Source organism: Ambystoma mexicanum, chromosome 5p (assembly GCF_040938575.1).
Source record: "Ambystoma mexicanum isolate Mex_15411 chromosome 5p, UKY_AmexF1_1, whole genome shotgun sequence".
Taxonomy (NCBI): domain Eukaryota; kingdom Metazoa; phylum Chordata; class Amphibia; order Caudata; family Ambystomatidae; genus Ambystoma; species Ambystoma mexicanum.
This window is the reverse complement of record NC_090930.1, coordinates 715925936-715946895: the sequence shown is the minus strand read 5'-3', so window position 1 is coordinate 715946895 and position 20960 is coordinate 715925936. Positions and strand designations below refer to the sequence as shown.

General features: G+C 54.5%; 22 non-coding genes across 22 annotated transcripts; 9 read left to right on the top strand and 13 right to left on the bottom strand.

The window, feature by feature from the left end:
- Nucleotides 1-368: 368 nt before the first annotated feature.
- Nucleotides 369-451, top strand: TRNAL-UAA (transfer RNA leucine (anticodon UAA)). Its single transcript has one exon. It is a non-coding gene; the product is annotated as a tRNA-Leu (tRNA).
- A 903-nt stretch (nt 452-1354) lies between these two features.
- On the bottom strand, nt 1355-1426 carry TRNAE-CUC (transfer RNA glutamic acid (anticodon CUC)). The gene has a single exon. It is a non-coding gene; the product is annotated as a tRNA-Glu (tRNA).
- Nucleotides 1427-1766: 340 nt separating this feature from the next.
- Nucleotides 1767-1839, bottom strand: TRNAE-CUC (transfer RNA glutamic acid (anticodon CUC)). The gene has a single exon. It is a non-coding gene; the product is annotated as a tRNA-Glu (tRNA).
- An 894-nt stretch (nt 1840-2733) lies between these two features.
- On the top strand, nt 2734-2816 carry TRNAL-UAA (transfer RNA leucine (anticodon UAA)). The gene has a single exon. It is a non-coding gene; the product is annotated as a tRNA-Leu (tRNA).
- A 904-nt stretch (nt 2817-3720) lies between these two features.
- TRNAE-CUC (transfer RNA glutamic acid (anticodon CUC)) lies at nt 3721-3792 on the bottom strand. Its single transcript has one exon. It is a non-coding gene; the product is annotated as a tRNA-Glu (tRNA).
- A 1280-nt stretch (nt 3793-5072) lies between these two features.
- On the top strand, nt 5073-5155 carry TRNAL-UAA (transfer RNA leucine (anticodon UAA)). Its single transcript has one exon. It is a non-coding gene; the product is annotated as a tRNA-Leu (tRNA).
- Nucleotides 5156-6059: 904 nt separating this feature from the next.
- TRNAE-CUC (transfer RNA glutamic acid (anticodon CUC)) lies at nt 6060-6131 on the bottom strand. Its single transcript has one exon. It is a non-coding gene; the product is annotated as a tRNA-Glu (tRNA).
- Nucleotides 6132-6471: 340 nt separating this feature from the next.
- On the bottom strand, nt 6472-6543 carry TRNAE-CUC (transfer RNA glutamic acid (anticodon CUC)). Its single transcript has one exon. It is a non-coding gene; the product is annotated as a tRNA-Glu (tRNA).
- Nucleotides 6544-7437: 894 nt separating this feature from the next.
- TRNAL-UAA (transfer RNA leucine (anticodon UAA)) lies at nt 7438-7520 on the top strand. Its single transcript has one exon. It is a non-coding gene; the product is annotated as a tRNA-Leu (tRNA).
- A 904-nt stretch (nt 7521-8424) lies between these two features.
- Nucleotides 8425-8496, bottom strand: TRNAE-CUC (transfer RNA glutamic acid (anticodon CUC)). Its single transcript has one exon. It is a non-coding gene; the product is annotated as a tRNA-Glu (tRNA).
- Nucleotides 8497-8836: 340 nt separating this feature from the next.
- Nucleotides 8837-8908, bottom strand: TRNAE-CUC (transfer RNA glutamic acid (anticodon CUC)). Its single transcript has one exon. It is a non-coding gene; the product is annotated as a tRNA-Glu (tRNA).
- Nucleotides 8909-9803: 895 nt separating this feature from the next.
- TRNAL-UAA (transfer RNA leucine (anticodon UAA)) lies at nt 9804-9886 on the top strand. The gene has a single exon. It is a non-coding gene; the product is annotated as a tRNA-Leu (tRNA).
- A 1307-nt stretch (nt 9887-11193) lies between these two features.
- TRNAE-CUC (transfer RNA glutamic acid (anticodon CUC)) lies at nt 11194-11265 on the bottom strand. The gene has a single exon. It is a non-coding gene; the product is annotated as a tRNA-Glu (tRNA).
- An 890-nt stretch (nt 11266-12155) lies between these two features.
- On the top strand, nt 12156-12238 carry TRNAL-UAA (transfer RNA leucine (anticodon UAA)). Its single transcript has one exon. It is a non-coding gene; the product is annotated as a tRNA-Leu (tRNA).
- A 904-nt stretch (nt 12239-13142) lies between these two features.
- Nucleotides 13143-13214, bottom strand: TRNAE-CUC (transfer RNA glutamic acid (anticodon CUC)). The gene has a single exon. It is a non-coding gene; the product is annotated as a tRNA-Glu (tRNA).
- Nucleotides 13215-14499: 1285 nt separating this feature from the next.
- Nucleotides 14500-14582, top strand: TRNAL-UAA (transfer RNA leucine (anticodon UAA)). Its single transcript has one exon. It is a non-coding gene; the product is annotated as a tRNA-Leu (tRNA).
- Nucleotides 14583-15876: 1294 nt separating this feature from the next.
- On the bottom strand, nt 15877-15948 carry TRNAE-CUC (transfer RNA glutamic acid (anticodon CUC)). Its single transcript has one exon. It is a non-coding gene; the product is annotated as a tRNA-Glu (tRNA).
- An 894-nt stretch (nt 15949-16842) lies between these two features.
- TRNAL-UAA (transfer RNA leucine (anticodon UAA)) lies at nt 16843-16925 on the top strand. The gene has a single exon. It is a non-coding gene; the product is annotated as a tRNA-Leu (tRNA).
- A 1294-nt stretch (nt 16926-18219) lies between these two features.
- TRNAE-CUC (transfer RNA glutamic acid (anticodon CUC)) lies at nt 18220-18291 on the bottom strand. Its single transcript has one exon. It is a non-coding gene; the product is annotated as a tRNA-Glu (tRNA).
- Nucleotides 18292-19185: 894 nt separating this feature from the next.
- TRNAL-UAA (transfer RNA leucine (anticodon UAA)) lies at nt 19186-19268 on the top strand. The gene has a single exon. It is a non-coding gene; the product is annotated as a tRNA-Leu (tRNA).
- Nucleotides 19269-20172: 904 nt separating this feature from the next.
- On the bottom strand, nt 20173-20244 carry TRNAE-CUC (transfer RNA glutamic acid (anticodon CUC)). The gene has a single exon. It is a non-coding gene; the product is annotated as a tRNA-Glu (tRNA).
- A 340-nt stretch (nt 20245-20584) lies between these two features.
- On the bottom strand, nt 20585-20656 carry TRNAE-CUC (transfer RNA glutamic acid (anticodon CUC)). Its single transcript has one exon. It is a non-coding gene; the product is annotated as a tRNA-Glu (tRNA).
- Between the last annotated feature and the right edge of the window lie 304 nt (nt 20657-20960).

Below are 20960 nucleotides of genomic sequence, written 5' to 3'. Positions count from 1 at the left end.
CTTTTTTCGGGCTCGCACACCAAGGCCTGCACCAGCCTTCGAGGCTCAGCCTGCCTCTGGACTGCCCTAGACCACCTTTACTCAAAGCACACACTCTGGTCGGGGACTCGAAGCCAGGCCCGTGGCAGTGAAAGCACCAAATCCTCACCACTAGGCCACCGGGGAAACGACTGCAGCACCCGGGAGGTTTCCGCAACCGTACTTGCAGTCAGCTGGAGGCTATTGTAATGCTGTTAAGTGAGAGACGTTTGCCGCTCGCAAGCCAATTCCATCCAACCTCCTGCAGGGGGCACTCTGGGCTGGTTTTCCACTTGTTCGCCTGCTGCTGAAACAGCAAAGATTCAATTCGAAGCCCTTTGCAGCAGCTCACCAGGATGGCCGAGTGGTTAAGGCGTTGGACTTAAGATCCAATGGACAAGTGTCCGCGTGGGTTCGAGCCCCACTCCTGGTACAGGTTTTTACTCTTCTTACCTAAATGCGGCAGCAGCTTCGCACAAGCCCTTTCCTGCTGTCTGTAGGCAGTGCCCCTACCTCAAAGCCCTGAGGCTTGAGTTCACCTGAAAAGAGCAACAAGGAATCGTTGCCCGTAGACTCTTTTCCTGGAAAACCTTTGCATTTTTGTACCATGTCCCTCGCATCCCAAGCTTAAGCCGCCAAAGTTGGCAGAGCTTGTGCAACCCCGCCAACAGCCCTACCACCCCAAAAGAAAATTGGGCAGGGATTCCCGCCTCCGCTTCCGAAACGGGCTTCCAAACGGGCGATGCCCTGACGGGTCAGCCAGTCACCGTCTAGGCCCGGTACACCCCTGTGAATAATAGAGCGTCCAACCTCAAATCAGGCTACAGGGCCCTTCAGCCCATAGAAGGAGAACCTGTCAACAAACGGGGCGAGGGCAATGCTCGGGCCCCTTGCGAAGCCTTTGCCAAGCTCCAAAGGCTGCACTTTCCCAGCAGACCACAGCTCTGTATGCAAATCAAGCAGCTACGACCCCTCCCTCCCCTGCTTTTCTCCTCCAAACCGGTACGCAACCATTTCTGCAGCCCTCTGCCCAGGGTCCCGGGCAAGGTCTTGGTCTGATGAGGCTAGGGATGGTGGGCGAGCTCGGCTTTGGCAGGGCGACAGGACTAATATTTTCTCTACAGCTTTGGAAGAAAGAAAGCTTCCTTTTTGGGGCACAGGCCCACTTCTAGCGGCGACAGCTTCCGGTAAGGGACCATGCTGAAAAGATGCTTGGAGTTACCGCCAGGGGAGCCACGCCGCTATTGCCTGTGAGTGAAGCTACATTTGAAAGAAATATTTTTTGAGACGCAGTTGTTTGAATTTCTGTAAAAATGTCATTCAGTAAAAGCCTCTCTTCCCTGACCGGGAATCGAACCCGGGCCGCGGCGGTGAGAGCGCCGAATCCTAACCACTAGACCACCAGGGAGACCGCTGGACAGCTCGGGAAGGCCGGGCAGTGGTGTCCGAGTGCACAATGCCTGCAGGTGCCTCAAAGGCCAGTCCATTGGGGGACTGGGAAGAGAGGGGGAGGGCCGAGCAGATAGGTTCTCTCCAGCGGTGAAAAAGGAAGCTGCCTTTTTTGCGTCAAGGGCAGTCTTTCCGCAGCGACAGGAGAATGAATGGGACTCTGCCATAAACACGTTTTGCGTCGCGCTGAGGGCACTTCCTCCATTTTGTGCACGCAAATCTGCATCTGGGAGCAAGATTTCCGGTCGCCAGTTAACTGCATTGCTGTAAATAAAAATGTCAGTTGTTAAAAGAGCTCCTTCCCTGACCGGGAATCGAACCCGGGCCGCGGCGGTGAGAGCGCCCGAATCCTAACCACTAGACCACCAGGGACGGTGGGTGCACCCCGTTGCGTGTCGCTCAGATGGTGGCGTCCGAGTCCAAAGGCTGAGGGCCTCTGCTACAATGGGCACCAGTGCCTGCAGGTCTTCGGGGGCCGTTTCTGCTAATAAATAAATAAATAAAGAAATAAAGAAAGAAAGAAAGAAAGAAAACAAAAACACTTGTGATGGTCTGCGAAAAGGGGAGCTTAGAGATTGAAGACAGCATCACTTTGGGAACGTTTGCGCTTTCACTTCCAAGCGCTGATATTCCTGTCTTGCTCTCCTGAAAGGACAGCCTTCCTCGCTATGAGCTTTTGTGGGTCAGTGCTGAAGCTCCCCCTAGAGGCTGCCGCTGAAGATGCACACTCACAACTAACCCTCCTTAGGAGAACTGCTTCGTGGGAGAGCACGTTTATTAAAAGGCGGCAGGCCATGATTGCCTGCGAGACACAGCAGGGTTACCATGCAGAGTTCAAAGGGGGCTTTGCTTGTACAGCAAGTGCCGGAGGGCAAGAAGGGATGACATAGGAGCTGCCCTTTTTTCGGGCTCGCACACCAAGGCCTGCACCAGCCTTCGAGGCTCAGCCTGCCTCTGGACTGCCCTAGACCACCTTTACTCAAAGCACACACTCTGGTCGGGGACTCGAAGCCAGGCCCGTGGCAGTGAAAGCACCAAATCCTCACCACTAGGCCACCGGGGAAACGACTGCAGCACCCGGGAGGTTTCCGCAACCGTACTTGCAGTCAGCTGGAGGCTATTGTAATGCTGTTAAGTGAGAGACGTTTGCCGCTCGCAAGCCAATTCCATCCAACCTCCTGCAGGGGGCACTCTGGGCTGGTTTTCCACTTGTTCGCCTGCTGCTGAAACAGCAAAGATTCAATTCGAAGCCCTTTGCAGCAGCTCACCAGGATGGCCGAGTGGTTAAGGCGTTGGACTTAAGATCCAATGGACAAGTGTCCGTGTGGGTTCGAGCCCCACTCCTGGTACAGGTTTTTACTCTTCTTACCTAAATGCGGCAGCAGCTTCGCACAAGCCCTTTCCTGCTGTCTGTAGGCAGTGCCCCTACCTCAAAGCCCTGAGGCTTGAGTTCACCTGAAAAGAGCAACAAGGAATCGTTGCCCGTAGACTCTTTTCCTGGAAAACCTTTGCATTTTTGTACCATGTCCCTCGCATCCCAAGCTTAAGCCGCCAAAGTTGGCAGAGCTTGTGCAACCCCGCCAACAGCCCTACCACCCCAAAAGAAAATTGGGCAGGGATTCCCGCCTCCGCTTCCGAAACGGGCTTCCAAACGGGCGATGCCCTGACGGGTCAGCCAGTCACCGTCTAGGCCCGGTACACCCCTGTGAATAATAGAGCGTCCAACCTCAAATCAGGCTACAGGGCCCTTCAGCCCATAGAAGGAGAACCTGTCAACAAACGGGGCGAGGGCAATGCTCGGGCCCCTTGCGAAGCCTTTGCCAAGCTCCAAAGGCTGCACTTTCCCAGCAGACCACAGCTCTGTATGCAAATCAAGCAGCTACGACCCCTCCCTCCCCTGCTTTTCTCCTCCAAACCGGTACGCAACCATTTCTGCAGCCCTCTGCCCCAGGGTCCCGGGCAAGGTCTTGGTCTGATGAGGCTAGGGATGGTGGGCGAGCTCGGCTTTGGCAGGGCGACAGGACTAATATTTTCTCTACAGCTTTGGAAGAAAGAAAGCTTCCTTTTTGGGGCACAGGCCCACTTCTAGCGGCGACAGCTTCCGGTAAGGGACCATGCTGAAAAGATGCTTGGAGTTACCGCCAGGGGAGCCACGCCGCTATTGCCTGTGAGTGAAGCTACATTTGAAAGAAATATTTTTTGAGACGCAGTTGTTTGAATTTCTGTAAAAATGTCATTCAGTAAAAGCCTCTCTTCCCTGACCGGGAATCGAACCCGGGCCGCGGCGGTGAGAGCGCCGAATCCTAACCACTAGACCACCAGGGAGACCGCTGGACAGCTCGGGAAGGCCGGGCAGTGGTGTCCGAGTGCACAATGCCTGCAGGTGCCTCAAAGGCCAGTCCATTGGGGGACTGGGAAGAGAGGGGGAGGGCCGAGCAGATAGGTTCTCTCCAGCGGTGAAAAAGGAAGCTGCCTTTTTTGCGTCAAGGGCAGTCTTTCCGCAGCGACAGGAGAATGAATGGGACTCTGCCATAAACACGTTTTGCGTCGCGCTGAGGGCACTTCCTCCATTTTGTGCACGCAAATCTGCATCTGGGAGCAAGATTTCCGGTCGCCAGTTAACTGCATTGCTGTAAATAAAAATGTCAGTTGTTAAAAGAGCTCCTTCCCTGACCGGGAATCGAACCCGGGCCGCACTAGACCACCAGGGACGGTGGGTGCACCCCGTTGCGTGTCGCTCAGATGGTGGCGTCCGAGTCCAAAGGCTGAGGGCCTCTGCTACAATGGGCACCAGTGCCTGCAGGTCTTCGGGGGCCGTTTCTGCTAATAAATAAATAAATAAAGAAATAAAGAAAGAAAGAAAGAAAGAAAACAAAAACACTTGTGATGGTCTGCGAAAAGGGGAGCTTAGAGATTGAAGACAGCATCACTTTGGGAACGTTTGCGCTTTCACTTCCAAGCGCTGATATTCCTGTCTTGCTCTCCTGAAAGGACAGCCTTCCTCGCTATGAGCTTTTGTGGGTCAGTGCTGAAGCTCCCCCTAGAGGCTGCCGCTGAAGATGCACACTCACAACTAACCCTCCTTAGGAGAACTGCTTCGTGGGAGAGCACGTTTATTAAAAGGCGGCAGGCCATGATTGCCTGCGAGACACAGCAGGGTTACCATGCAGAGTTCAAAGGGGGCTTTGCTTGTACAGCAAGTGCCGGAGGGCAAGAAGGGATGACATAGGAGCTGCCCTTTTTTCGGGCTCGCACACCAAGGCCTGCACCAGCCTTCGAGGCTCAGCCTGCCTCTGGACTGCCCTAGACCACCTTTACTCAAAGCACACACTCTGGTCGGGGACTCGAAGCCAGGCCCGTGGCAGTGAAAGCACCAAATCCTCACCACTAGGCCACCGGGGAAACGACTGCAGCACCCGGGAGGTTTCCGCAACCGTACTTGCAGTCAGCTGGAGGCTATTGTAATGCTGTTAAGTGAGAGACGTTTGCCGCTCGCAAGCCAATTCCATCCAACCTCCTGCAGGGGGCACTCTGGGCTGGTTTTCCACTTGTTCGCCTGCTGCTGAAACAGCAAAGATTCAATTCGAAGCCCTTTGCAGCAGCTCACCAGGATGGCCGAGTGGTTAAGGCGTTGGACTTAAGATCCAATGGACAAGTGTCCGCGTGGGTTCGAGCCCCACTCCTGGTACAGGTTTTTACTCTTCTTACCTAAATGCGGCAGCAGCTTCGCACAAGCCCTTTCCTGCTGTCTGTAGGCAGTGCCCCTACCTCAAAGCCCTGAGGCTTGAGTTCACCTGAAAAGAGCAACAAGGAATCGTTGCCCGTAGACTCTTTTCCTGGAAAACCTTTGCATTTTTGTACCATGTCCCTCGCATCCCAAGCTTAAGCCGCCAAAGTTGGCAGAGCTTGTGCAACCCCGCCAACAGCCCTACCACCCCAAAAGAAAATTGGGCAGGGATTCCCGCCTCCGCTTCCGAAACGGGCTTCCAAACGGGCGATGCCCTGACGGGTCAGCCAGTCACCGTCTAGGCCCGGTACACCCCTGTGAATAATAGAGCGTCCAACCTCAAATCAGGCTACAGGGCCCTTCAGCCCATAGAAGGAGAACCTGTCAACAAACGGGGCGAGGGCAATGCTCGGGCCCCTTGCGAAGCCTTTGCCAAGCTCCAAAGGCTGCACTTTCCCAGCAGACCACAGCTCTGTATGCAAATCAAGCAGCTACGACCCCTCCCTCCCCTGCTTTTCTCCTCCAAACCGGTACGCAACCATTTCTGCAGCCCTCTGCCCCAGGGTCCCGGGCAAGGTCTTGGTCTGATGAGGCTAGGGATGGTGGGCGAGCTCGGCTTTGGCAGGGCGACAGGACTAATATTTTCTCTACAGCTTTGGAAGAAAGAAAGCTTCCTTTTTGGGGCACAGGCCCACTTCTAGCGGCGACAGCTTCCGGTAAGGGACCATGCTGAAAAGATGCTTGGAGTTACCGCCAGGGGAGCCACGCCGCTATTGCCTGTGAGTGAAGCTACATTTGAAAGAAATATTTTTTGAGACGCAGTTGTTTGAATTTCTGTAAAAATGTCATTCAGTAAAAGCCTCTCTTCCCTGACCGGGAATCGAACCCGGGCCGCGGCGGTGAGAGCGCCGAATCCTAACCACTAGACCACCAGGGAGACCGCTGGACAGCTCGGGAAGGCCGGGCAGTGGTGTCCGAGTGCACAATGCCTGCAGGTGCCTCAAAGGCCAGTCCATTGGGGGACTGGGAAGAGAGGGGGAGGGCCGAGCAGATAGGTTCTCTCCAGCGGTGAAAAAGGAAGCTGCCTTTTTTGCGTCAAGGGCAGTCTTTCCGCAGCGACAGGAGAATGAATGGGACTCTGCCATAAACACGTTTTGCGTCGCGCTGAGGGCACTTCCTCCATTTTGTGCACGCAAATCTGCATCTGGGAGCAAGATTTCCGGTCGCCAGTTAACTGCATTGCTGTAAATAAAAATGTCAGTTGTTAAAAGAGCTCCTTCCCTGACCGGGAATCGAACCCGGGCCGCGGCGGTGAGAGCGCCGAATCCTAACCACTAGACCACCAGGGACGGTGGGTGCACCCCGTTGCGTGTCGCTCAGATGGTGGCGTCCGAGTCCAAAGGCTGAGGGCCTCTGCTACAATGGGCACCAGTGCCTGCAGGTCTTCGGGGGCCGTTTCTGCTAATAAATAAATAAATAAAGAAATAAAGAAAGAAAGAAAGAAAGAAAACAAAAACACTTGTGATGGTCTGCGAAAAGGGGAGCTTAGAGATTGAAGACAGCATCACTTTGGGAACGTTTGCGCTTTCACTTCCAAGCGCTGATATTCCTGTCTTGCTCTCCTGAAAGGACAGCCTTCCTCGCTATGAGCTTTTGTGGGTCAGTGCTGAAGCTCCCCCTAGAGGCTGCCGCTGAAGATGCACACTCACAACTAACCCTCCTTAGGAGAACTGCTTCGTGGGAGAGCACGTTTATTAAAAGGCGGCAGGCCATGATTGCCTGCGAGACACAGCAGGGTTACCATGCAGAGTTCAAAGGGGGCTTTGCTTGTACAGCAAGTGCCGGAGGGCAAGAAGGGATGACATAGGAGCTGCCCTTTTTTCGGGCTCGCACACCAAGGCCTGCACCAGCCTTCGAGGCTCAGCCTGCCTCTGGACTGCCCTAGACCACCTTTACTCAAAGCACACACTCTGGTCGGGGACTCGAAGCCAGGCCCGTGGCAGTGAAAGCACCAAATCCTCACCACTAGGCCACCGGGGAAACGACTGCAGCACCCGGGAGGTTTCCGCAACCGTACTTGCAGTCAGCTGGAGGCTATTGTAATGCTGTTAAGTGAGAGACGTTTGCCGCTCGCAAGCCAATTCCATCCAACCTCCTGCAGGGGGCACTCTGGGCTGGTTTTCCACTTGTTCGCCTGCTGCTGAAACAGCAAAGATTCAATTCGAAGCCCTTTGCAGCAGCTCACCAGGATGGCCGAGTGGTTAAGGCGTTGGACTTAAGATCCAATGGACAAGTGTCCGCGTGGGTTCGAGCCCCACTCCTGGTACAGGTTTTTACTCTTCTTACCTAAATGCGGCAGCAGCTTCGCACAAGCCCTTTCCTGCTGTCTGTAGGCAGTGCCCCTACCTCAAAGCCCTGAGGCTTGAGTTCACCTGAAAAGAGCAACAAGGAATCGTTGCCCGTAGACTCTTTTCCTGGAAAACCTTTGCATTTTTGTACCATGTCCCTCGCATCCCAAGCTTAAGCCGCCAAAGTTGGCAGAGCTTGTGCAACCCCGCCAACAGCCCTACCACCCCAAAAGAAAATTGGGCAGGGATTCCCGCCTCCGCTTCCGAAACGGGCTTCCAAACGGGCGATGCCCTGACGGGTCAGCCAGTCACCGTCTAGGCCCGGTACACCCCTGTGAATAATAGAGCGTCCAACCTCAAATCAGGCTACAGGGCCCTTCAGCCCATAGAAGGAGAACCTGTCAACAAACGGGGCGAGGGCAATGCTCGGGCCCCTTGCGAAGCCTTTGCCAAGCTCCAAAGGCTGCACTTTCCCAGCAGACCACAGCTCTGTATGCAAATCAAGCAGCTACGACCCCTCCCTCCCCTGCTTTTCTCCTCCAAACCGGTACGCAACCATTTCTGCAGCCCTCTGCCCCAGGGTCCCGGGCAAGGTCTTGGTCTGATGAGGCTAGGGATGGTGGGCGAGCTCGGCTTTGGCAGGGCGACAGGACTAATATTTTCTCTACAGCTTTGGAAGAAAGAAAGCTTCCTTTTTGGGGCACAGGCCCACTTCTAGCGGCGACAGCTTCCGGTAAGGGACCATGCTGAAAAGATGCTTGGAGTTACCGCCAGGGGAGCCACGCCGCTATTGCCTGTGAGTGAAGCTACATTTGAAAGAAATATTTTTTGAGACGCAGTTGTTTGAATTTCTGTAAAAATGTCATTCAGTAAAAGCCTCTCTTCCCTGACCGGGAATCGAACCCGGGCCGCAGCGGTGAGAGCGCCGAATCCTAACCACTAGACCACCAGGGAGACCGCTGGACAGCTCGGGAAGGCCGGGCAGTGGTGTCCGAGTGCACAATGCCTGCAGGTGCCTCAAAGGCCAGTCCATTGGGGGACTGGGAAGAGAGGGGGAGGGCCGAGCAGATAGGTTCTCTCCAGCGGTGAAAAAGGAAGCTGCCTTTTTTGCGTCAAGGGCAGTCTTTCCGCAGCGACAGGAGAATGAATGGGACTCTGCCATAAACACGTTTTGCGTCGCGCTGAGGGCACTTCCTCCATTTTGTGCACGCAAATCTGCATCTGGGAGCAAGATTTCCGGTCGCCAGTTAACTGCATTGCTGTAAATAAAAATGTCAGTTGTTAAAAGAGCTCCTTCCCTGACCGGGAATCGAACCCGGGCCGCGGCGGTGAGAGCGCCGAATCCTAACCACTAGACCACCAGGGACGGTGGGTGCACCCCGTTGCGTGTCGCTCAGATGGTGGCGTCCGAGTCCAAAGGCTGAGGGCCTCTGCTACAATGGGCACCAGTGCCTGCAGGTCTTCGGGGGCCGTTTCTGCTAATAAATAAATAAATAAAGAAATAAAGAAAGAAAGAAAGAAAGAAAACAAAAACACTTGTGATGGTCTGCGAAAAGGGGAGCTTAGAGATTGAAGACAGCATCACTTTGGGAACGTTTGCGCTTTCACTTCCAAGCGCTGATATTCCTGTCTTGCTCTCCTGAAAGGACAGCCTTCCTCGCTATGAGCTTTTGTGGGTCAGTGCTGAAGCTCCCCCTAGAGGCTGCCGCTGAAGATGCACACTCACAACTAACCCTCCTTAGGAGAACTGCTTCGTGGGAGAGCACGTTTATTAAAAAAGCGGCAGGCCATGATTGCCTGCGAGACACAGCAGGGTTACCATGCAGAGTTCAAAGGGGGCTTTGCTTGTACAGCAAGTGCCGGAGGGCAAGAAGGGATGACATAGGAGCTGCCCTTTTTTCGGGCTCGCACACCAAGGCCTGCACCAGCCTTCGAGGCTCAGCCTGCCTCTGGACTGCCCTAGACCACCTTTACTCAAAGCACACACTCTGGTCGGGGACTCGAAGCCAGGCCCATGGCAGTGAAAGCACCAAATCCTCACCACTAGGCCACCGGGGAAACGACTGCTGCACCCGGGAGGTTTCCGCAACCGTACTTGCAGTCAGCTGGAGGCTATTGTAATGCTGTTAAGTGAGAGACGTTTGCCGCTCGCAAGCCAATTCCATCCAACCTCCTGCAGGGGGCACTCTGGGCTGGTTTTCCACTTGTTCGCCTGCTGCTGAAACAGCAAAGATTCAATTCGAAGCCCTTTGCAGCAGCTCACCAGGATGGCCGAGTGGTTAAGGCGTTGGACTTAAGATCCAATGGACAAGTGTCCGCGTGGGTTCGAGCCCCACTCCTGGTACAGGTTTTTACTCTTCTTACCTAAATGCGGCAGCAGCTTCGCACAAGCCCTTTCCTGCTCTCTGTAGGCAGTGCCCCTACCTCAAAGCCCTGAGGCTTGAGTTCACCTGAAAAGAGCAACAAGGAATCGTTGCCCGTAGACTCTTTTCCTGGAAAACCTTTGCATTTTTGTACCATGTCCCTCGCATCCCAAGCTTAAGCCGCCAAAGTTGGCAGAGCTTGTGCAACCCCGCCAACAGCCCTACCACCCCAAAAGAAAATTGGGCAGGGATTCCCGCCTCCGCTTCCGAAACGGGCTTCCAAACGGGCGATGCCCTGACGGGTCAGCCAGTCACCGTCTAGGCCCGGTACACCCCTGTGAATAATAGAGCGTCCAACCTCAAATCAGGCTACAGGGCCCTTCAGCCCATAGAAGGAGAACCTGTCAACAAACGGGGCGAGGGCAATGCTCGGGCCCCTTGCGAAGCCTTTGCCAAGCTCCAAAGGCTGCACTTTCCCAGCAGACCACAGCTCTGTATGCAAATCAAGCAGCTACGACCCCTCCCTCCCCTGCTTTTCTCCTCCAAACCGGTACGCAACCATTTCTGCAGCCCTCTGCCCCAGGGTCCCGGGCAAGGTCTTGGTCTGATGAGGCTAGGGATGGTGGGCGAGCTCGGCTTTGGCAGGGCGACAGGACTAATATTTTCTCTACAGCTTTGGAAGAAAGAAAGCTTCCTTTTTGGGGCACAGGCCCACTTCTAGCGGCGACAGCTTCCGGTAAGGGACCATGCTGAAAAGATGCTTGGAGTTACCGCCAGGGGAGCCACGCCGCTATTGCCTGTGAGTGAAGCTACATTTGAAAGAAATATTTTTTGAGACGCAGTTGTTTGAATTTCTGTAAAAATGTCATTCAGTAAAAGCCTCTCTTCCCTGACCGGGAATCGAACCCGGGCCGCGGCGCCGAATCCTAACCACTAGACCACCAGGGAGACCGCTGGACAGCTCGGGAAGGCCGGGCAGTGGTGTCCGAGTGCACAATGCCTGCAGGTGCCTCAAAGGCCAGTCCATTGGGGGACTGGGAAGAGAGGGGGAGGGCCGAGCAGATAGGTTCTCTCCAGCGGTGAAAAAGGAAGCTGCCTTTTTTGCGTCAAGGGCAGTCTTTCCGCAGCGACAGGAGAATGAATGGGACTCTGCCATAAACACGTTTTGCGTCGCGCTGAGGGCACTTCCTCCATTTTGTGCACGCAAATCTGCATCTGGGAGCAAGATTTCCGGTCGCCAGTTAACTGCATTGCTGTAAATAAAAATGTCAGTTGTTAAAAGAGCTCCTTCCCTGACCGGGAATCGAACCCGGGCCGCGGCGGTGAGAGCGCCGAATCCTAACCACTAGACCACCAGGGACGGTGGGTGCACCCTGTTGCGTGTCGCTCAGATGGTGGCGTCCGAGTCCAAAGGCTGAGGGCCTCTGCTACAATGGGCACCAGTGCCTGCAGGTCTTCGGGGGCCGTTTCTGCTAATAAATAAATAAATAAAGAAATAAAGAAAGAAAGAAAGAAAACAAAAACACTTGTGATGGTCTGCGAAAAGGGGAGCTTAGAGATTGAAGACAGCATCACTTTGGGAACGTTTGCGCTTTCACTTCCAAGCGCTGATATTCCTGTCTTGCTCTCCTGAAAGGACAGCCTTCCTCGCTATGAGCTTTTGTGGGTCAGTGCTGAAGCTCCCCCTAGAGGCTGCCGCTGAAGATGCACACTCACAACTAACCCTCCTTAGGAGAACTGCTTCGTGGGAGAGCACGTTTATTAAAAGGCGGCAGGCCATGATTGCCTGCGAGACACAGCAGGGTTACCATGCAGAGTTCAAAGGGGGCTTTGCTTGTACAGCAAGTGCCGGAGGGCAAGAAGGGATGACATAGGAGCTGCCCTTTTTTCGGGCTCGCACACCAAGGCCTGCACCAGCCTTCGAGGCTCAGCCTGCCTCTGGACTGCCCTAGACCACCTTTACTCAAAGCACACACTCTGGTCGGGGACTCGAAGCCAGGCCCGTGGCAGTGAAAGCACCAAATCCTCACCACTAGGCCACCGGGGAAACGACTGCTGCACCCGGGAGGTTTCCGCAACCGTACTTGCAGTCAGCTGGAGGCTATTGTAATGCTGTTAAGTGAGAGACGTTTGCCGCTCGCAAGCCAATTCCATCCAACCTCCTGCAGGGGGCACTCTGGGCTGGTTTTCCACTTGTTCGCCTGCTGCTGAAACAGCAAAGATTCAATTCGAAGCCCTTTGCAGCAGCTCACCAGGATGGCCGAGTGGTTAAGGCGTTGGACTTAAGATCCAATGGACAAGTGTCCGCGTGGGTTCGAGCCCCACTCCTGGTACAGGTTTTTACTCTTCTTACCTAAATGCGGCAGCAGCTTCGCACAAGCCCTTTCCTGCTCTCTGTAGGCAGTGCCCCTACCTCAAAGCCCTGAGGCTTGAGTTCACCTGAAAAGAGCAACAAGGAATCGTTGCCCGTAGACTCTTTTCCTGGAAAACCTTTGCATTTTTGTACCATGTCCCTCGCATCCCAAGCTTAAGCCGCCAAAGTTGGCAGAGCTTGTGCAACCCCGCCAACAGCCCTACCACCCCAAAAGAAAATTGGGCAGGGATTCCCGCCTCCGCTTCCGAAACGGGCTTCCAAACGGGCGATGCCCTGACGGGTCAGCCAGTCACCGTCTAGGCCCGGTACACCCCTGTGAATAATAGAGCGTCCAACCTCAAATCAGGCTACAGGGCCCTTCAGCCCATAGAAGGAGAACCTGTCAACAAACGGGGCGAGGGCAATGCTCGGGCCCCTTGCGAAGCCTTTGCCAAGCTCCAAAGGCTGCACTTTCCCAGCAGACCACAGCTCTGTATGCAAATCAAGCAGCTACGACCCCTCCCTCCCCTGCTTTTCTCCTCCAAACCGGTACGCAACCATTTCTGCAGCCCTCTGCCCCAGGGTCCCGGGCAAGGTCTTGGTCTGATGAGGCTAGGGATGGTGGGCGAGCTCGGCTTTGGCAGGGCGACAGGACTAATATTTTCTCTACAGCTTTGGAAGAAAGAAAGCTTCCTTTTTGGGGCACAGGCCCACTTCTAGCGGCGACAGCTTCCGGTAAGGGACCATGCTGAAAAGATGCTTGGAGTTACCGCCAGGGGAGCCACGCCGCTATTGCCTGTGAGTGAAGCTACATTTGAAAGAAATATTTTTTGAGACGCAGTTGTTTGAATTTCTGTAAAAATGTCATTCAGTAAAAGCCTCTCTTCCCTGACCGGGAATCGAACCCCGGCCGCGGCGGTGAGAGCGCCGAATCCTAACCACTAGACCACCAGGGAGACCGCTGGACAGCTCGGGAAGGCCGGGCAGTGGTGTCCGAGTGCACAATGCCTGCAGGTGCCTCAAAGGCCAGTCCATTGGGGGACTGGGAAGAGAGGGGGAGGGCCGAGCAGATAGGTTCTCTCCAGCGGTGAAAAAGGAAGCTGCCTTTTTTGCGTCAAGGGCAGTCTTTCCGCAGCGACAGGAGAATGAATGGGACTCTGCCATAAACACGTTTTGCGTCGCGCTGAGGGCACTTCCTCCATTTTGTGCACGCAAATCTGCATCTGGGAGCAAGATTTCCGGTCGCCAGTTAACTGCATTGCTGTAAATAAAAATGTCAGTTGTTAAAAGAGCTCCTTCCCTGACCGGGAATCGAACCCGGGCCGCTAACCACTAGACCACCAGGGACGGTGGGTGCACCCCGTTGCGTGTCGCTCAGATGGTGGCGTCCGAGTCCAAAGGCTGAGGGCCTCTGCTACAATGGGCACCAGTGCCTGCAGGTCTTCGGGGGCCGTTTCTGCTAATAAATAAATAAATAAAGAAATAAAGAAAGAAAGAAAGAAAGAAAACAAAAACACTTGTGATGGTCTGCGAAAAGGGGAGCTTAGAGATTGAAGACAGCATCACTTTGGGAACGTTTGCGCTTTCACTTCCAAGCGCTGATATTCCTGTCTTGCTCTCCTGAAAGGACAGCCTTCCTCGCTATGAGCTTTTGTGGGTCAGTGCTGAAGCTCCCCCTAGAGGCTGCCGCTGAAGATGCACACTCACAACTAACCCTCCTTAGGAGAACTGCTTCGTGGGAGAGCACGTTTATTAAAAGGCGGCAGGCCATGATTGCCTGCGAGACACAGCAGGGTTACCATGCAGAGTTCAAAGGGGGCTTTGCTTGTACAGCAAGTGCCGGAGGGCAAGAAGGGATGACATAGGAGCTGCCCTTTTTTCGGGCTCGCACACCAAGGCCTGCACCAGCCTTCGAGGCTCAGCCTGCCTCTGGACTGCCCTAGACCACCTTTACTCAAAGCACACACTCTGGTCGGGGACTCGAAGCCAGGCCCGTGGCAGTGAAAGCACCAAATCCTCACCACTAGGCCACCGGGGAAACGACTGCAGCACCCGGGAGGTTTCCGCAACCGTACTTGCAGTCAGCTGGAGGCTATTGTAATGCTGTTAAGTGAGAGACGTTTGCCGCTCGCAAGCCAATTCCATCCAACCTCCTGCAGGGGGCACTCTGGGCTGGTTTTCCACTTGTTCGCCTGCTGCTGAAACAGCAAAGATTCAATTCGAAGCCCTTTGCAGCAGCTCACCAGGATGGCCGAGTGGTTAAGGCGTTGGACTTAAGATCCAATGGACAAGTGTCCGCGTGGGTTCGAGCCCCACTCCTGGTACAGGTTTTTACTCTTCTTACCTAAATGCGGCAGCAGCTTCGCACAAGCCCTTTCCTGCTGTCTGTAGGCAGTGCCCCTACCTCAAAGCCCTGAGGCTTGAGTTCACCTGAAAAGAGCAACAAGGAATCGTTGCCCGTAGACTCTTTTCCTGGAAAACCTTTGCATTTTTGTACCATGTCCCTCGCATCCCAAGCTTAAGCCGCCAAAGTTGGCAGAGCTTGTGCAACCCCGCCAACAGCCCTACCACCCCAAAAGAAAATTGGGCAGGGATTCCCGCCTCCGCTTCCGAAACGGGCTTCCAAACGGGCGATGCCCTGACGGGTCAGCCAGTCACCGTCTAGGCCCGGTACACCCCTGTGAATAATAGAGCGTCCAACCTCAAATCAGGCTACAGGGCCCTTCAGCCCATAGAAGGAGAACCTGTCAACAAACGGGGCGAGGGCAATGCTCGGGCCCCTTGCGAAGCCTTTGCCAAGCTCCAAAGGCTGCACTTTCCCAGCAGACCACAGCTCTGTATGCAAATCAAGCAGCTACGACCCCTCCCTCCCCTGCTTTTCTCCTCCAAACCGGTACGCAACCATTTCTGCAGCCCTCTGCCCCAGGGTCCCGGGCAAGGTCTTGGTCTGATGAGGCTAGGGATGGTGGGCGAGCTCGGCTTTGGCAGGGCGACAGGACTAATATTTTCTCTACAGCTTTGGAAGAAAGAAAGCTTCCTTTTTGGGGCACAGGCCCACTTCTAGCGGCGACAGCTTCCGGTAAGGGACCATGCTGAAAAGATGCTTGGAGTTACCGCCAGGGGAGCCACGCCGCTATTGCCTGTGAGTGAAGCTACATTTGAAAGAAATATTTTTTGAGACGCAGTTGTTTGAATTTCTGTAAAAATGTCATTCAGTAAAAGCCTCTCTTCCCTGACCGGGAATCGAACCCGGGCCGCGGCCACTAGACCACCAGGGAGACCGCTGGACAGCTCGGGAAGGCCGGGCAGTGGTGTCCGAGTGCACAATGCCTGCAGGTGCCTCAAAGGCCAGTCCATTGGGGGACTGGGAAGAGAGGGGGAGGGCCGAGCAGATAGGTTCTCTCCAGCGGTGAAAAAGGAAGCTGCCTTTTTTGCGTCAAGGGCAGTCTTTCCGCAGCGACAGGAGAATGAATGGGACTCTGCCATAAACACGTTTTGCGTCGCGCTGAGGGCACTTCCTCCATTTTGTGCACGCAAATCTGCATCTGGGAGCAAGATTTCCGGTCGCCAGTTAACTGCATTGCTGTAAATAAAAATGTCAGTTGTTAAAAGAGCTCCTTCCCTGACCGGGAATCGAACCCGGGCCGCGGCGGTGAGAGCGCCGAATCCTAACCACTAGACCACCAGGGACGGTGGGTGCACCCCGTTGCGTGTCGCTCAGATGGTGGCGTCCGAGTCCAAAGGCTGAGGGCCTCTGCTACAATGGGCACCAGTGCCTGCAGGTCTTCGGGGGCCGTTTCTGCTAATAAATAAATAAATAAAGAAATAAAGAAAGAAAGAAAGAAAGAAAACAAAAACACTTGTGATGGTCTGCGAAAAGGGGAGCTTAGAGATTGAAGACAGCATCACTTTGGGAACGTTTGCGCTTTCACTTCCAAGCGCTGATATTCCTGTCTTGCTCTCCTGAAAGGACAGCCTTCCTCGCTATGAGCTTTTGTGGGTCAGTGCTGAAGCTCCCCCTAGAGGCTGCCGCTGAAGATGCACACTCACAACTAACCCTCCTTAGGAGAACTGCTTCGTGGGAGAGCACGTTTATTAAAAGGCGGCAGGCCATGATTGCCTGCGAGACACAGCAGGGTTACCATGCAGAGTTCAAAGGGGGCTTTGCTTGTACAGCAAGTGCCGGAGGGCAAGAAGGGATGACATAGGAGCTGCCCTTTTTTCGGGCTCGCACACCAAGGCCTGCACCAGCCTTCGAGGCTCAGCCTGCCTCTGGACTGCCCTAGACCACCTTTACTCAAAGCACACACTCTGGTCGGGGACTCGAAGCCAGGCCCGTGGCAGTGAAAGCACCAAATCCTCACCACTAGGCCACCGGGGAAACGACTGCAGCACCCGGGAGGTTTCCGCAACCGTACTTGCAGTCAGCTGGAGGCTATTGTAATGCTGTTAAGTGAGAGACGTTTGCCGCTCGCAAGCCAATTCCATCCAACCTCCTGCAGGGGGCACTCTGGGCTGGTTTTCCACTTGTTCGCCTGCTGCTGAAACAGCAAAGATTCAATTCGAAGCCCTTTGCAGCAGCTCACCAGGATGGCCGAGTGGTTAAGGCGTTGGACTTAAGATCCAATGGACAAGTGTCCGCGTGGGTTCGAGCCCCACTCCTGGTACAGGTTTTTACTCTTCTTACCTAAATGCGGCAGCAGCTTCGCACAAGCCCTTTCCTGCTGTCTGTAGGCAGTGCCCCTACCTCAAAGCCCTGAGGCTTGAGTTCACCTGAAAAGAGCAACAAGGAATCGTTGCCCGTAGACTCTTTTCCTGGAAAACCTTTGCATTTTTGTACCATGTCCCTCGCATCCCAAGCTTAAGCCGCCAAAGTTGGCAGAGCTTGTGCAACCCCGCCAACAGCCCTACCACCCCAAAAGAAAATTGGGCAGGGATTCCCGCCTCCGCTTCCGAAACGGGCTTCCAAACGGGCGATGCCCTGACGGGTCAGCCAGTCACCGTCTAGGCCCGGTACACCCCTGTGAATAATAGAGCGTCCAACCTCAAATCAGGCTACAGGGCCCTTCAGCCCATAGAAGGAGAACCTGTCAACAAACGGGGCGAGGGCAATGCTCGGGCCCCTTGCGAAGCCTTTGCCAAGCTCCAAAGGCTGCACTTTCCCAGCAGACCACAGCTCTGTATGCAAATCAAGCAGCTACGACCCCTCCCTCCCCTGCTTTTCTCCTCCAAACCGGTACGCAACCATTTCTGCAGCCCTCTGCCCCAGGGTCCCGGGCAAGGTCTTGGTCTGATGAGGCTAGGGATGGTGGGCGAGCTCGGCTTTGGCAGGGCGACAGGACTAATATTTTCTCTACAGCTTTGGAAGAAAGAAAGCTTCCTTTTTGGGGCACAGGCCCACTTCTAGCGGCGACAGCTTCCGGTAAGGGACCATGCTGAAAAGATGCTTGGAGTTACCGCCAGGGGAGCCACGCCGCTATTGCCTGTGAGTGAAGCTACATTTGAAAGAAATATTTTTTGAGACGCAGTTGTTTGAATTTCTGTAAAAATGTCATTCAGTAAAAGCCTCTCTTCCCTGACCGGGAATCGAACCCGGGCCGCGGCCACTAGACCACCAGGGAGACCGCTGGACAGCTCGGGAAGGCCGGGCAGTGGTGTCCGAGTGCACAATGCCTGCAGGTGCCTCAAAGGCCAGTCCATTGGGGGACTGGGAAGAGAGGGGGAGGGCCGAGCAGATAGGTTCTCTCCAGCGGTGAAAAAGGAAGCTGCCTTTTTTGCGTCAAGGGCAGTCTTTCCGCAGCGACAGGAGAATGAATGGGACTCTGCCATAAACACGTTTTGCGTCGCGCTGAGGGCACTTCCTCCATTTTGTGCACGCAAATCTGCATCTGGGAGCAAGATTTCCGGTCGCCAGTTAACTGCATTGCTGTAAATAAAAATGTCAGTTGTTAAAAGAGCTCCTTCCCTGACCGGGAATCGAACCCGGGCCGCGGCGGTGAGAGCGCCGAATCCTAACCACTAGACCACCAGGGACGGTGGGTGCACCCCGTTGCGTGTCGCTCAGATGGTGGCGTCCGAGTCCAAAGGCTGAGGGCCTCTGCTACAATGGGCACCAGTGCCTGCAGGTCTTCGGGGGCCGTTTCTGCTAATAAATAAATAAATAAAGAAATAAAGAAAGAAAGAAAGAAAGAAAACAAAAACACTTGTGATGGTCTGCGAAAAGGGGAGCTTAGAGATTGAAGACAGCATCACTTTGGGAACGTTTGCGCTTTCACTTCCAAGCGCTGATATTCCTGTCTTGCTCTCCTGAAAGGACAGCCTTCCTCGCTATGAGCTTTTGTGGGTCAGTGCTGAAGCTCCCCCTAGAGGCTGCCGCTGAAGATGCACACTCACAACTAACCCTCCTTAGGAGAACTGCTTCGTGGGAGAGCACGTTTATTAAAAGGCGGCAGGCCATGATTGCCTGCGAGACACAGCAGGGTTACCATGCAGAGTTCAAAGGGGGCTTTGCTTGTACAGCAAGTGCCGGAGGGCAAGAAGGGATGACATAGGAGCTGCCCTTTTTTCGGGCTCGCACACCAAGGCCTGCACCAGCCTTCGAGGCTCAGCCTGCCTCTGGACTGCCCTAGACCACCTTTACTCAAAGCACACACTCTGGTCGGGGACTCGAAGCCAGGCCCGTGGCAGTGAAAGCACCAAATCCTCACCACTAGGCCACCGGGGAAACGACTGCAGCACCCGGGAGGTTTCCGCAACCGTACTTGCAGTCAGCTGGAGGCTATTGTAATGCTGTTAAGTGAGAGACGTTTGCCGCTCGCAAGCCAATTCCATCCAACCTCCTGCAGGGGGCACTCTGGGCTGGTTTTCCACTTGTTCGCCTGCTGCTGAAACAGCAAAGATTCAATTCGAAGCCCTTTGCAGCAGCTCACCAGGATGGCCGAGTGGTTAAGGCGTTGGACTTAAGATCCAATGGACAAGTGTCCGCGTGGGTTCGAGCCCCACTCCTGGTACAGGTTTTTACTCTTCTTACCTAAATGCGGCAGCAGCTTCGCACAAGCCCTTTCCTGCTGTCTGTAGGCAGTGCCCCTACCTCAAAGCCCTGAGGCTTGAGTTCACCTGAAAAGAGCAACAAGGAATCGTTGCCCGTAGACTCTTTTCCTGGAAAACCTTTGCATTTTTGTACCATGTCCCTCGCATCCCAAGCTTAAGCCGCCAAAGTTGGCAGAGCTTGTGCAACCCCGCCAACAGCCCTACCACCCCAAAAGAAAATTGGGCAGGGATTCCCGCCTCCGCTTCCGAAACGGGCTTCCAAACGGGCGATGCCCTGACGGGTCAGCCAGTCACCGTCTAGGCCCGGTACACCCCTGTGAATAATAGAGCGTCCAACCTCAAATCAGGCTACAGGGCCCTTCAGCCCATAGAAGGAGAACCTGTCAACAAACGGGGCGAGGGCAATGCTCGGGCCCCTTGCGAAGCCTTTGCCAAGCTCCAAAGGCTGCACTTTCCCAGCAGACCACAGCTCTGTATGCAAATCAAGCAGCTACGACCCCTCCCTCCCCTGCTTTTCTCCTCCAAACCGGTACGCAACCATTTCTGCAGCCCTCTGCCCCAGGGTCCCGGGCAAGGTCTTGGTCTGATGAGGCTAGGGATGGTGGGCGAGCTCGGCTTTGGCAGGGCGACAGGACTAATATTTTCTCTACAGCTTTGGAAGAAAGAAAGCTTCCTTTTTGGGGCACAGGCCCACTTCTAGCGGCGACAGCTTCCGGTAAGGGACCATGCTGAAAAGATGCTTGGAGTTACCGCCAGGGGAGCCACGCCGCTATTGCCTGTGAGTGAAGCTACATTTGAAAGAAATATTTTTTGAGACGCAGTTGTTTGAATTTCTGTAAAAATGTCATTCAGTAAAAGCCTCTCTTCCCTGACCGGGAATCGAACCCGGGCCGCGGCGGTGAGAGCGCCGAATCCTAACCACTAGACCACCAGGGAGACCGCTGGACAGCTCGGGAAGGCCGGGCAGTGGTGTCCGAGTGCACAATGCCTGCAGGTGCCTCAAAGGCCAGTCCATTGGGGGACTGGGAAGAGAGGGGGAGGGCCGAGCAGATAGGTTCTCTCCAGCGGTGAAAAAGGAAGCTGCCTTTTTTGCGTCAAGGGCAGTCTTTCCGCAGCGACAGGAGAATGAATGGGACTCTGCCATAAACACGTTTTGCGTCGCGCTGAGGGCACTTCCTCCATTTTGTGCACGCAAATCTGCATCTGGGAGCAAGATTTCCGGTCGCCAGTTAACTGCATTGCTGTAAATAAAAATGTCAGTTGTTAAAAGAGCTCCTTCCCTGACCGGGAATCGAACCCGGGCCGCGGCGGTGAGAGCGCCGAATCCTAACCACTAGACCACCAGGGACGGTGGGTGCACCCCGTTGCGTGTCGCTCAGATGGTGGCGTCCGAGTCCAAAGGCTGAGGGCCTCTGCTACAATGGGCACCAGTGCCTGCAGGTCTTCGGGGGCCGTTTCTGCTAATAAATAAATAAATAAAGAAATAAAGAAAGAAAGAAAGAAAGAAAACAAAAACACTTGTGATGGTCTGCGAAAAGGGGAGCTTAGAGATTGAAGACAGCATCACTTTGGGAACGTTTGCGCTTTCACTTCCAAGCGCTGATATTCCTGTCTTGCTCTCCTGAAAGGACAGCCTTCCTCGCTATGAGCTT